The 12,328-nt window shown below is 43.9% G+C and overlaps 1 protein-coding gene and 1 non-coding gene across 3 annotated transcripts in view; one reads left to right on the top strand and one right to left on the bottom strand.

The window, feature by feature from the left end:
- Nucleotides 1-12,328, bottom strand: part of Raskol (Ras GTPase-activating protein raskol) — a 365,041-nt gene that overhangs the window by 275,871 nt on the left and 76,842 nt on the right. The window lies entirely within an intron of this gene.
- On the top strand, nt 7,128-7,199 carry Trnae-uuc (transfer RNA glutamic acid (anticodon UUC)). The gene has a single exon. It is a non-coding gene; the product is annotated as a tRNA-Glu (tRNA).

Raw genomic sequence — 12,328 nt, 5'->3', positions numbered from 1 at the left:
AATAAAGCGTCCTCGGTAGAAAGAGTAATTTTCATTTAATTTCAGAATAATTTTGTCTAATCTCACGAATCAATTTGAAGTGGAAAGTACCTTTGAAATCAGTTACTCGTTAAGAGAATAAGAATCAAGCTTGCGTGAAGATTCATACATAAAATTGTAGAAAAATTAGTTTTAGAAGGAAGGAAAGAAGGAATTCCACATTGAAGAAAAAGGCCATCATTGCATTTTCTTTGGGGAATAATCAGAGCAAATCTATTAGGTCAAGCAGAAAATGAAGCTATCCATGAAAATCTACTACGTCTCAAAGTAATTAAATCCTCAATGGGATTCAGTGGTTCCTTAACATCCAAGGGACCAATCTGAACGATTGTCTAGGAGCCACAAATGTAATTAATGAAACATCAATTTCATATTATATCAATTCTAATAGCGGCCATAAAGGACAGGTTATTGTAGTCTGTCCTTGTGTTATATATACATGTATGTACACATATGCATATGTACGATAAAACGTTCAATAGGTTGAATAGAAGAATGAACAAAAGATATTGGACCACAGGTATAGCAGTGCTCGTTAGAATAGCTATCGACGCTGTAAATGGCAAGTTTTTATTTCACATTTCTACGACTGACCCTGATTTCTCGTGGAACGTATTTTTATATATAATAAAAGCTTCTGTTCGTGTAGCCAAGCTCTTATGGATTCATTCCAAAACGTTTATTCTACATTTTCGAGTTATTCCTACTGCACTTATTTCCACTAAGAATTAGACTCAAATCTATACAATTTTATTATCATTATCATCTGATTACTCCAGAAATACACGAATCTTCACGATTCCTTCGCGATTCGTGGCAAACATTCTGGGGGCCCATCTTTTTCGGGAAAATGAAGAAGTAGTTTACTAAAAACGGGCTAAGTGTAGTAGAACAGAAAAAAATATACTGGAGAGGCTTCTGTGTTGGGGCCCAGACAGCAACTGCTCACCGACCGCCAGTTAAATCAGCCACTGCCTTCACGAAGCTTATTTACAACAGAACTTCAGTACCAAAATTCATACCCTGAAAATGCCAAATTTTCAAAATCACAAAAGTTACCCAAACAATTCTGCATTAGCCGACTACCCAAGGACACCTACCTAATCATCTCCCATAATCCTAGCCCTTGACTCCCACCTTTCAACTGTCAACCCTCGCCCACCCGATGGCGGTTCAGTTTTGACCCATGTTTACGGTTGAGTGCAGCAGAGTCTACTTTGACAACTTATACAATTTGCCCGTACTGCCCCCTCCCCCTTACCGATATAACATAATTATCCCTGCCTCTATATACCATAAGCATTATTAGATGATATTCAGTATAAGCTAGTTCCAAAGTACGTATAATAAAAATTCTGTCGTAATTCTATCTAACTATTTACGATCGGCTGCTCGATGGTCAATACAAGCACGCGAAGGGGCGCAAAGATCCATAGATCGACCGCACAAAGCCAGGCCTCTGGCAGCAGTAATCGCGTGGCGTAGAACAGCCGGGTGAAAACGAAGGAGGCAAGTGGAAAGGTTCAGCGATCCACTTTTTAATCGGGGCCAACGATTTTCCGGATGTGACGCAAGGATGAACGAGCGGTGGTATCAGTCCAGGAGCAACGTCACCAGCGACAAAGTCAGCAACGCGGTGGTTTCTGTGCCGACATCCCTTTTAGCCTTAGCTGCCGGCTATACATAAACTATAGAGAGGCCTGTGCAGCGTGGGCGAGGGGGTGGCGAGGCAGCAAGGGGGGCGCACAACCCCGCGTGTCTCGTCTACGAACGATGGGGGGGCTCTCGCTCGTTCGGGCATGAAAATTCTGCACCCCTCGTTGCACAGAATCATCCCCCATCGATCGACCTATTCCGCTCTCGTTTCTCTGCGGTCGAGGTGGGAGGGCGAAAAAAAAGGAGGGGGTGAAAAAGGAAAGAATATATAACGACGTCGATTCGCGATGCAGACCGGTGCGTAAACAATTTAATATTCACGCGCGAAGAAGGCTCGCGAAGGAGAGCCGCGACGCTGCCGGGGATTAATGAAACATGTTTTAATTCGCGACACGTTCGCACCGCGGGTATTTCGGAGGGAGCCTGTGACGACAAGACGTTCCGGGAGCGATAAAATGCAGGGGGGCGTTAGAATTCGTGTTTTCTTACGATTTTGTAACTACTTTCTTGAGAAACACTCGTTGATTAGATTTAGGGGAGGGTTAGTTACCGGTGAGGGTAGCAGAGGATTATGTAGCACTGTATTGTTTCATGGCTCTTTTGTGCGAAGAATTATTTTATACTCCCCTTTGCTGGCGAACTTTTGTAATTAAACATATTTTTACGACGGCGATAGAATTGTGATAGAAGAGTTCACTGAACTTCACATAACTTTGTTCTTTATACATAAATGTGTGTTTAAAAGTGTTGAGTGTCAAGTTTCCATTTTTTTTTTTTTTTACAAAAGCTGGTAGTATCTGGTCCCCGATGTACCTACTTGTAATATTATAAGACATGAAAGGGATGCAAAGGATTCGCTAACGATCGGTAGAGAGCCATTTAGCAATTCGAACGGCCATAAATTTTAGGGGGGGGGGGGCAGTTTGGCGAACAATGGCGGAACAATTTTGCAACAAAGTGCAGACGGTGCTTTTGGGGACTGGCTACGCGAAAACTCTTGTAATGGCGGCGTAGGCGACAGCGCCAGGGTACAACACGCATTCCAGCCATCGCAATGATGCATTGCACACCCTCCGGTTGTTAGAAACTACCCCTCAACCACCCCTCCGGCGAGTCTGACCATTGGTACCGTAGTCAGGAAAATTTCGCCGTGCCAGAGATTTGCGAGCATCTGAATCACATTAACTAATGGCTAATTGCAGAAATTCCGCAGCCACAAGGGGCCCCGGGGTCTGTAATCTGACGTGTACTTACCTCTTCCTCAGCTATTACCATTGCCTTTCTCTGCAATTTACCATTCAAATGATAAAATCAATAATTCTCCTCCGTTCCTAGGCAACTAAAGCGCCCAGAGACAAAAGAAACGTAACAGACGCGGAAAGTATTCTAAAATGTTTGATACAACTAAAACGCAACCAACACTCGCAGAGCACCTGCCCACATCCATTACGCCATTTCCAATATCGATATTTCGTACACCACTCTCGAGAAATATTCCACTTTTTCCCTCTATTAGCCCGTGCACGAAAAGCGATTTTCCCTCTCTTTTATTTCTCGCGCAGCGGTCCTCTTTCTGGAAATAATTGATATTCGCTCTGTTGGCATTAAAAAGAGAGGGTGTATCGCCGGCGTTGGCGCGGCGCGAGGGCAGACACCCCAAAAATCTCGTTGGAACAAAACATTCTGAAGGGCAAATGATACATAGCGCGCACCCCGATTACTCGTTTCGCTTAATGCGCCTAACCCCGGGGGCGAGAGAATTCCCCGCCGCGGGGGAGCGGAGAACGGAGTCCTAGGATCACAGGAGCGCCGGGGTTGCCGTCCGCCACGGATCCCTGAAAAAAAGGGTGCTTTCCATTTGCATGCGTATCGCGCGACACGTTGACATTGATTGAACATTTCCCGCCATGCGTGAAATAACAACGGCAACGCCTGCTTTCTAGCTGCCTCTACTGAGAGTAAACGATTCCACGAATTTCTAGAAATTATACGCGCTTGCGGAGAACCGTAGAATGCTCTAGCTGCCGCAGGCAAGTAAACGAGCGAATGCAGTTCGAGGTTTTTGCCAGGTCGAGTCAAGGCTTGGTTCGTTTAATTTGTCTGGAAAATTGAGGGGAAAGTGCGTGCAAGTGGAATTGGTGCGTGCATGAAGCACTATGCGAGATCTGCTTAAAAGAAATATATAGGTAGTCTGATTTCTCAGCTGGAAAATGAGCGAGAGCTGATAACGATGGAATCTTTTATTGATGGTTGCAGGTGTTTGAGTAGGAAAATATTTAAATGAATGTCCAAGGGTTGTCTAAACTCTAAAGGCACTTTTTATGTTAATACATGTGCAATTATTATGATTTCGAATTATGGTAAGGAAGAGTCTCAAGTTGTTGCAAACTGCATGGAACTTTGCTGCTCGCAATCAGTGGAAGTAGCGATATACTGAAGTGCGCATAATCGATGGCATTTCGTCTGCATTCATATTTCTATAACGCATTTTGGGCAAAGCTGCGGAATCAATAAACGCCGACGTGTACAGGAAAGGAAACATGCGTTGGGAAACGTTTCATCAGCAAGCACTCTTCACGGAGATTTTTCGATACATTTTCGAAAAGTGAGGGATGATTCTCGTCGACGGTGAAATCATTGTCAGGGATATGTACACGATGATCCATGCAATTATTCGGCAAATGGGAAAGGGCGATGCAAACACAAATGTCCCGTGGGGACGTCTGGCACGCCATGCAATGAAGATTTATTCGTTTCCGATGTAACTGTGTGGACCACCCAGCTCTGACACGCCAATAAATTATTAGGTTGATGCATATGACGCGTCGTTTTTATTCAATCGAAATACGAAGGCGTGTCAACTTCATTGAAACTTCGTGCGTTCTGTAGGAATTATTTTCACGCCACTTTTCCCTGTTTCACCAGCTATTTATTGGACTCATAATCCAATTTCTATGAAATTCAATAGTTCCGGTGGCTGGAGATCTCTTCGAACGTTGCTTTCAAGATTCCACATTTCGGAGGAATCTGTTTCAGTAAAACGAAAGAAGAATCTAGGATTTAAATAGATAGGTACTTAACTTGGGAGAATTTCATATTCAGATTTACTCCACTTAAATCCTCACGATAAACCGACATCATTTTGCCACGAATAAATAAAAAATAAGGAAAATCGAAACCACTCGCGTGAAGGATTGCGAATTATCATAATAAACAGAAAATGATTAACCTCGTCTTTTCCCCAAAATCCCTCTTTCCCTCAATTATTTTTTCATACCCGCAGAATAGTACGCGCGCATTTCCTGGAGAGCAAAAACTTCACGAATAAAAATCATATCAAACAGTGGGACCGCGTGAAGTTAAAGTAAGCAAGGGAAAAGATTCATGGCATGAAAAGGTACGCGCAAAGACCCGGGAAAATGTACGCGGATGGCGAGAATGGCAAGGGGCCAAGGAGATGAATACAAATACCGTTCAAGAATGTTTCGACTAACAGCGGGGAAGGATCCCTGTCCTGCTGCCGTGGCGGAAAGGGAAATGCATTGGCAGAACAAAGGCGTCGCAAGAAAATAATAATTAAAAGGCGACGGACAAAAAGTCTCGTTTGGAAAAAGTTTTCCCCAAGTTTCTCTCGCTGCTTCACCTGTCCGTTATTCGCGGAGTAAGCGCTCGCGGCGGCCAAATCTCTTTTATCGTCCTCTTTTAATATACCGCCGCTCCGTTTCGCCTGCACGGCCACCATTTCCCTCGCTCCTCTCGAATTAAGAACCCGAAGGGGGGCTGGAGATTCGAACACGGCCGAAGCGCGGCCGATAAAAGGCAGAATACGGAAATCTATAGGACGTGAGGAAAATTCGACCACCGCGGGGAGGAAAGCTCGATCCTCTGACTTTCTTCGCGCCGCGAGTTGGGGATAATCGAGGAAACCGTGGGTGAAGTTCCTGGAAGCAACTTTCGCCGATACTCATTTGCTTGGGAACTCGGCTTCGTTTCTTTCGTGGAGAAGGGAATTTTCTGTAATGCTAGATCTTTGTGAACCATAAATTTACTCGAGTTTAGTGTTGTATGAAGATGAAATAAATTCTGACACAGATTTAGTATCTTGTATACCTACTGATCTTGGAATAAATGGAAGTGTAGTGTTTCAGGAAACGAAGCAATTTTAGTCGAATAATTGTGCGTTCTTTAAAATAAATTATCTCATCTATATTCTTGAGGACAGAAAGCGTCCTCCTATGAACGCAAGGACTGGCAAGAGTGTTCTGTGTTTTGTCCATCTCATCTGGCAGACACTTGGTCTGTCAGTCCTTGCCTGTAAATCTGGGACTCTTGTAAAATGACGGAAACAAGGCTATGAACAGGACCAAGATTCCCAGGGAGTAAGGACCATTGCCAGATGGCCTCCTACCCCAGTCTACCTAGTCACCAATCTGCACTTTCTCTTTCCTGCAATTTTCAAACACCCATAGAGCCCCTCAGGGCCGGCTGCAACCGGGTCCCGAAATGTACAGGGGTCCCAGAAAAGGAATAAAAAAAATGGGAACGAAAAATTTGTATTCAATTAAAATTGAACTAATTTTATAAAACGACTAGAACTTCACATTCTAAACGCGAGATTCGCAATACTACGGACACACCGCAATTGTGGTTACATCTCAGTGGAGGGTCCATTTACAACTCAATCATACAGAACTTAGTACACTGTCGAATAGAATTCATTAGCTGGAGGAATACGAACATTATCACTTACAAGATAAGTGTTATACATCTTAAAAATATACTGTAAGTGTTATTGTTATAAAGTGCGCAGCTCTCATTTACTTAAACCACACACCTCCGTCGCGAATTCCCAGATAGAGAAGGAACGGGCCATTGCAAAAGCCAGAAAACAATTAAACAGCTTGTTTGCAGCTGGGGACGTTTTCCTTCGACGTTCGACTAGAAAACCTTCTCACCCTCTCTATTTCGGCACTTTCTCTTTTGCATTAATGCCTCGCCACGGCAGGACAGGCGGGGATCGGCGGGCTTAAGCTACGCTGGATGGAGGTGGAAACATCTACAGGAGAGGTGGTAATGTATGCATGAACTGCGCCTGCGTCAGTCACTGAACGAGGGCATTTAGCGACGAGACACCAGCTAGTACGCTTCGGGACTGCCTGCTTTGTAACGCTGAGTATTCAGCGAAAATATATTGAATTGTTTCCATATTTCTGATCCTACTTAATGAACTCTTGTAATCTATCACTGTGTGTTGTGGCCGTGCAACCTCCAAACAGGCGACGATCTGCCACAACACTTATTATTTATAAATATACCTTTTCAGATACATAATAATAAAAATAAGCAAAGTTATATACATAAAGTTATAAACAAATGGTCTTAAACCGAATTGTAGTTTTTATCACGGCTAGGAAAAGAAACATTTCCAATTCTCCGGTATGGTCTAGTGGCTAGGATACCTGGCTTTCACCCAGGAGGCTCGGGTTCGATTCCCGGTACCGGAAATTTTTTTTTTTATATTTCACTGAACAAATTGCTTATTCCATAAACAACGACTAAACATCGTTTTATAACTTCTTAATTAAATATTATCCGACTAAATTTATATTAATTTTCCACCTGAAATGCATAGAATTTGACCGACCGAGTCGTACAGCGATAAATCCTTCATGATAAATCCAGTAAAATATTAAAAAAAAATATATATATATACAATATTATTTTCTAAAACAAATATACGTCACTGTCAGCTATTATCAATTACAATAAACTGATATTTGTATTTAACTAAACAGTTGCCTTGGAAATCATGCCAACGAACAACAAACTTTATTTTACTTTCTTCACTGATTTGTTCACAGAGTTATGTGCCACTCCGCCTTCCTTTCACCGACAAAAAGACTGGTATCCTCGTCGAATCATTACTAATAGGCACGAGCACGGCACTTAAATTGAAGAATAACTAAAAATTACTGAAACCATGCATAACGAAAGCGAATCGTTACTCATTAATCCCACCCACGGTGGAACGATGTTTCCGCAGATTATACAGCGTTTTCCCGTTTATAAGCGACGAACAGCATCCGCCAGCGCGCGTATTCCGCAATCGCGCCGAGCGTTTCGTGCAAGCGACGATGGCTTAATCATCCCCGTTGCCTCGTTTATCCGGTCGTTACACAATCGTATTATGCCCGTCGATAATCATTCATCGGTCAACAGCCAGTGGGGCAGGAAAGACGCGAATTTGCACGCGCAGTTAGTCGGAACGCCAGGGAAGAGCCAATGGTGCCCGATGCACGCGATTAGCTTATATTAGTGCTCAGTCCATCCCCCGTCGTTTTGTCCACCGCCGCTATCTTATCGCTGGCGTTCATAGGATATCTGGGCTATCGATCTGCCCCGGTGTCCGCTTTTGTTACCCCCGACGGGGCTGCAACACGGACACAACGCCAATTCAGGTGTCGATCTCATCTTAACCCGATTTCAATGGAATCAAACAACACGCTCGCGTGTATTGAATCGTCCCCGTTCGAACCACGTTTCTCATTAACAGCTCCATGCAAATGGTTTATCGCTGATACGGCGTCTCGAGTAACGAGGTAATCACCTGTAGAAGTGATTCAATTTTCATTGGTGTGGTTTAGTGGTTCAGTGGCGTTGTTGGATTTCGATCATCCTCTGAGTCCTACTAGTGTTAGACCTTCGTACAGAGAACGTTATACTTCAGGCTCTAAAGGCGAGTACATACAGGGTCGGAGATATGAAATTTTATGCCGATGCAAGCAGCTGCTGTGCAATGAAGTCAAGAGTTGTGAACGTGAATTGTAAATTAAATGGAGATCAGTTAGATCAGTGTTAGACTTCTGTGCTTTGTGGAATTATTATGTACTTTATTTTGTGAATACTGTATCAATCATCGTTTCTTCCTTCTTTTATACAACTTTTCAAATAACGCCTATTAGAGAAATTCGTCAACGCAGAGTCAATCTTCTTTTAAATTATATACTGTCCTCGACGAGAAGTTAAGAAATATTGTTCCCATCGTTAGCAGTTTAAATTTCTCGAGATAGAAATCACTGTCACTTTAACATCTCCAAGTAGCTTGCCAAGGTGTGCATTATGCTGATCTGTGGACAAGCCTAATAGTCTAAGACTGTCGCCTCGTTGCGACAGCAACCCAACGAGCGAAATCGATTAAGCGGTTGACCTGAAAGCGATTTCGAGTACGCGAAAGGTAACAGGTAATAGGTCTAGAAATCTATTGGTCGAGGTGCTTGGTTTAACGAGGCGTGAATCGTGTTAGTCTACGAAAGCGACGAACGAAACGGTTAAAAGTCTCTCTGTTGACGTGCAAGTGAATGGCTCAATTTCCAGAGGCTGGGCTCCCGGTGGACAGCGAAAAAATTAGTAAACGAGTGTAGCGTATGGGTGGAACTCGCGTTTCATTTCCACTACGTCTTCGTAGCTACGAAATAGATACCTGCATTGGCTCTGCATTTTTGAATGGCTGAGTCTAGGACAGTCGAATCAGTAATGAGCACCTGAATATTTAACGGACTGAAACTCATACTTTGAAACCGGAGTGAATACATCATCGCGAGCTGATACTTTCAGAACTAGTTCACTTTGCAGTGATTTCTTCTATTTTTAGATCGTTCCCTCTTAGTTGACTAAATCCCATAGACCGAGTAATGAAAATTAAAACTTCAAATTTCACTTACAATAACTAGACCGCCCCAAATAATTGACTTGCCAGTAGAATCACACGCTCTTACACCTTCAAGCCCAAAGATATTCACCTGTCCCCTTTTCACGCGACCCTCCCTCGACACAAATTTCAAATGCCCCCATCGATCGATGCCTCGAGTACCTAACTAGCCAAATTTAGAATCTAGAAGCCCCCATCAGTCTCCTGGTTTCCTACCTGCGCATCGCACCAGACTTTCCCAACAGTTAATTAAGAAAAGGCGTAGGAGCAATAAAAGGATCCACCGAAGGGAACCGGTCGATCGGAGTGCGTGGGGTGGTTCGATCATTAATCAGCGCATAATGACGCCAATATCTACTTAATATCGCAGCTCGTGACTGCCGATCATTCCCACAATGACAATGATTCACGGTCCGAGGCAGGCCGCGATTTCATCGATACCACTGGCGATCCCACGAGCAATCCAGGCTCGCGTGCGCCTCCAGGATGGGAAGGATCCTTGGATGTTATCGATCCATGGCCCCAGAGGCCCGAGATATCGCTGAAATTCATTTAATTAACTCGACACGCGGCGACGGATGCGTGCGTGGTTGGCAGCCGTACGTGCCAATTGCGTAACGACGTGTCGCCCGAGAAGTTCGAATATCGGGTATCGAAAGCTATCGAAATCCGATCGAATCGCATTCCTGCACACTACACGCAGGATATCGCCTGCCAGGGAATCGCTTCGGCCGTGATTCTTTTCAGATTCGACTCCTTTCCTCACCACCCTTCGTTCCTGTCTTCTCCCCCTCTGCCTCTGCCTTTCACATTTTTCTCGGTTCCGCTTGATCGGGATTGACGAAAGGGAAGGTGAAAGTTATGTTATCTCTCGCTCTTCCGGTATCTCGAAAGGGATTGTTATGTAAACTGGTTGATGTATAATGGGAAAGAATCAGAGTTCATAGACTGGTCAGTAGAATTAAGAATCCCGAATAAGAATCACGTTCCTAGCAACTAACCCTTGGACGGTGGATAATTTCATCAGAAAACGAATCCAAGGTGTATTTTCTCCGATAATTCCATTCATATTTATTTTAATAAGATAAGCTTTTATGTTAGGCTCTAATCTTGTCCTGATTTAAGATTCTTATAGTTTCAAGAAATAATACTAATGATAATCACCCTGAATCTGTCAGGCGAGGGTTAAGTCCGAAGTTCTGTTTCTTAAAAATACTTTTGGATAGTAGTTCAGTAATCTTTTAAATAAATAATGAACAGCGTTCATTTGTAACACTATTTTCTTTTGCATGAGACATCCTTCTATTCAATACGAATTAAAATTCCTTTAATCTTCATTTTTGGGAGGAAAAGCGAAGAATCCACCCACCTAAGTAGTGTGTAAGACTTTATTCAAATCGGTGGTCCTTCGAGCACTCCCTTGTTAAATTCAAGGGCAGTGCTTATCGCCGAACAAACTGTGGTTCACGATACCCTGCGCCTCGGAGCGACTCTCGAAAAGAAATTGTAACGGACACCGTGAGAAACGCAGGACGGTTCTACGCGCAGGTACGCACAGCTGAGCGTGTCGAGGGCAGGAAGTGCAATGTTGAGACACCCGGTACGTAACGCCACTCCACACCCACTCGCAACGCGGGCTTAGACAGATCACTCGGACGCGAATTCCCTGGAGCGTGACCTCTCACGCGCACCACACGCGTAAAGCAGTCATCCAGATGCGATATTTTATGATAATCATTCCTCGAGACTGGATGGTCATATGAAATTTGCTCCCAGTCACCGAAGACGGGGATGAAGCCGAGGTTTCTTACTTGGAACGATAATAATGAACGTTGCCACTTTTCTGGGACTCAGTAGCAAAATATGCTACAATTTTTTAATTAGCATTTAGTCGTTACGACGAGGGAGGGTTCCGCGTGTTTCAACTCTAGATCCTACCACTTCTGAAGAACTGTAGCACAAAAGTTTCTGTCACTATGTGCGCCATATTAAGCCCAAAGATGCATTCCTTTGTTTCAGTGGCGCACTCAGGATTTAATCTTAGGGGTAGCCGAGTTGAACGGATAAAAATATTTGTAATGCAAATTCAATAAAATTCATTAGGTGATTGTAAAAATTTATGTAAAGAATAAAATCCAGTTTTCTTTTTTTTTTTACAAATCCCTTGAATTACTTCACACACAGCAACAAATCCCCATGTGGGTACTGATATCTTACAACGAGAGATCTAACCTTCATCCAACCTTCCTAAAACACAATTAGTCCTTCGTCAAGTCTATTCTACCTCTGCAACTGCTGCCCAATGATGCACACATTCTTCCTCATCAATCGCAAGTACCGCACAGTTCCAGCGAATACGAAGATACACAGAAGGGTGAAACGGAAGAAGATGGACCAACGGCGACAGTAGAATCAGAGTCCGCGAAGTCAGACAGAGTAGACAGCCAAGCGGAGGAAGCAAATCGATCCTGGGAAGGGAAACGGTAAAATAAAAAATTCCCCTGGAACTTTGTCGGCGCGAGTCATCGGGGGCTGCAATTAAAAGTGGAAATCTCACAGGCTTTCGGCCCAGTCGTACGATTAATTTTTCCCCAGGTTCGACGGCGCTCGGTTAGATTTTATTTAATTACACCCCTCTTTTCGCTACTTCGTCACTACTCACGGCCCCTTGGTGCCCCCTGGGGACGAGGACTCGTCCTCCTGCTCCTTCCGCCACCGGGACAAAACCGTGGAATTAAGGACGCGCGTTTTCATTAGCGTCCCCTTTAGTGGACCAGTGATTAAAGGATTGCTTTCGTTTTGCGGTTTCATTTTTATTCATGTCCTCGATGGCCCCCCTCCCGGCATTGATTCGCCGCGTTAATCGTTCGTTATCGAGCTCTAGGAACGCCGAACGCGAAACGCGACACGCGTGCTTCGGTATTC

Source organism: Andrena cerasifolii, chromosome 8, assembly GCF_050908995.1.
Source record: "Andrena cerasifolii isolate SP2316 chromosome 8, iyAndCera1_principal, whole genome shotgun sequence".
NCBI lineage: Eukaryota > Metazoa > Arthropoda > Insecta > Hymenoptera > Andrenidae > Andrena > Andrena cerasifolii.
Note: the sequence above shows the minus strand (reverse complement) of the source record. Positions and strands in the feature narration are given on the sequence as shown.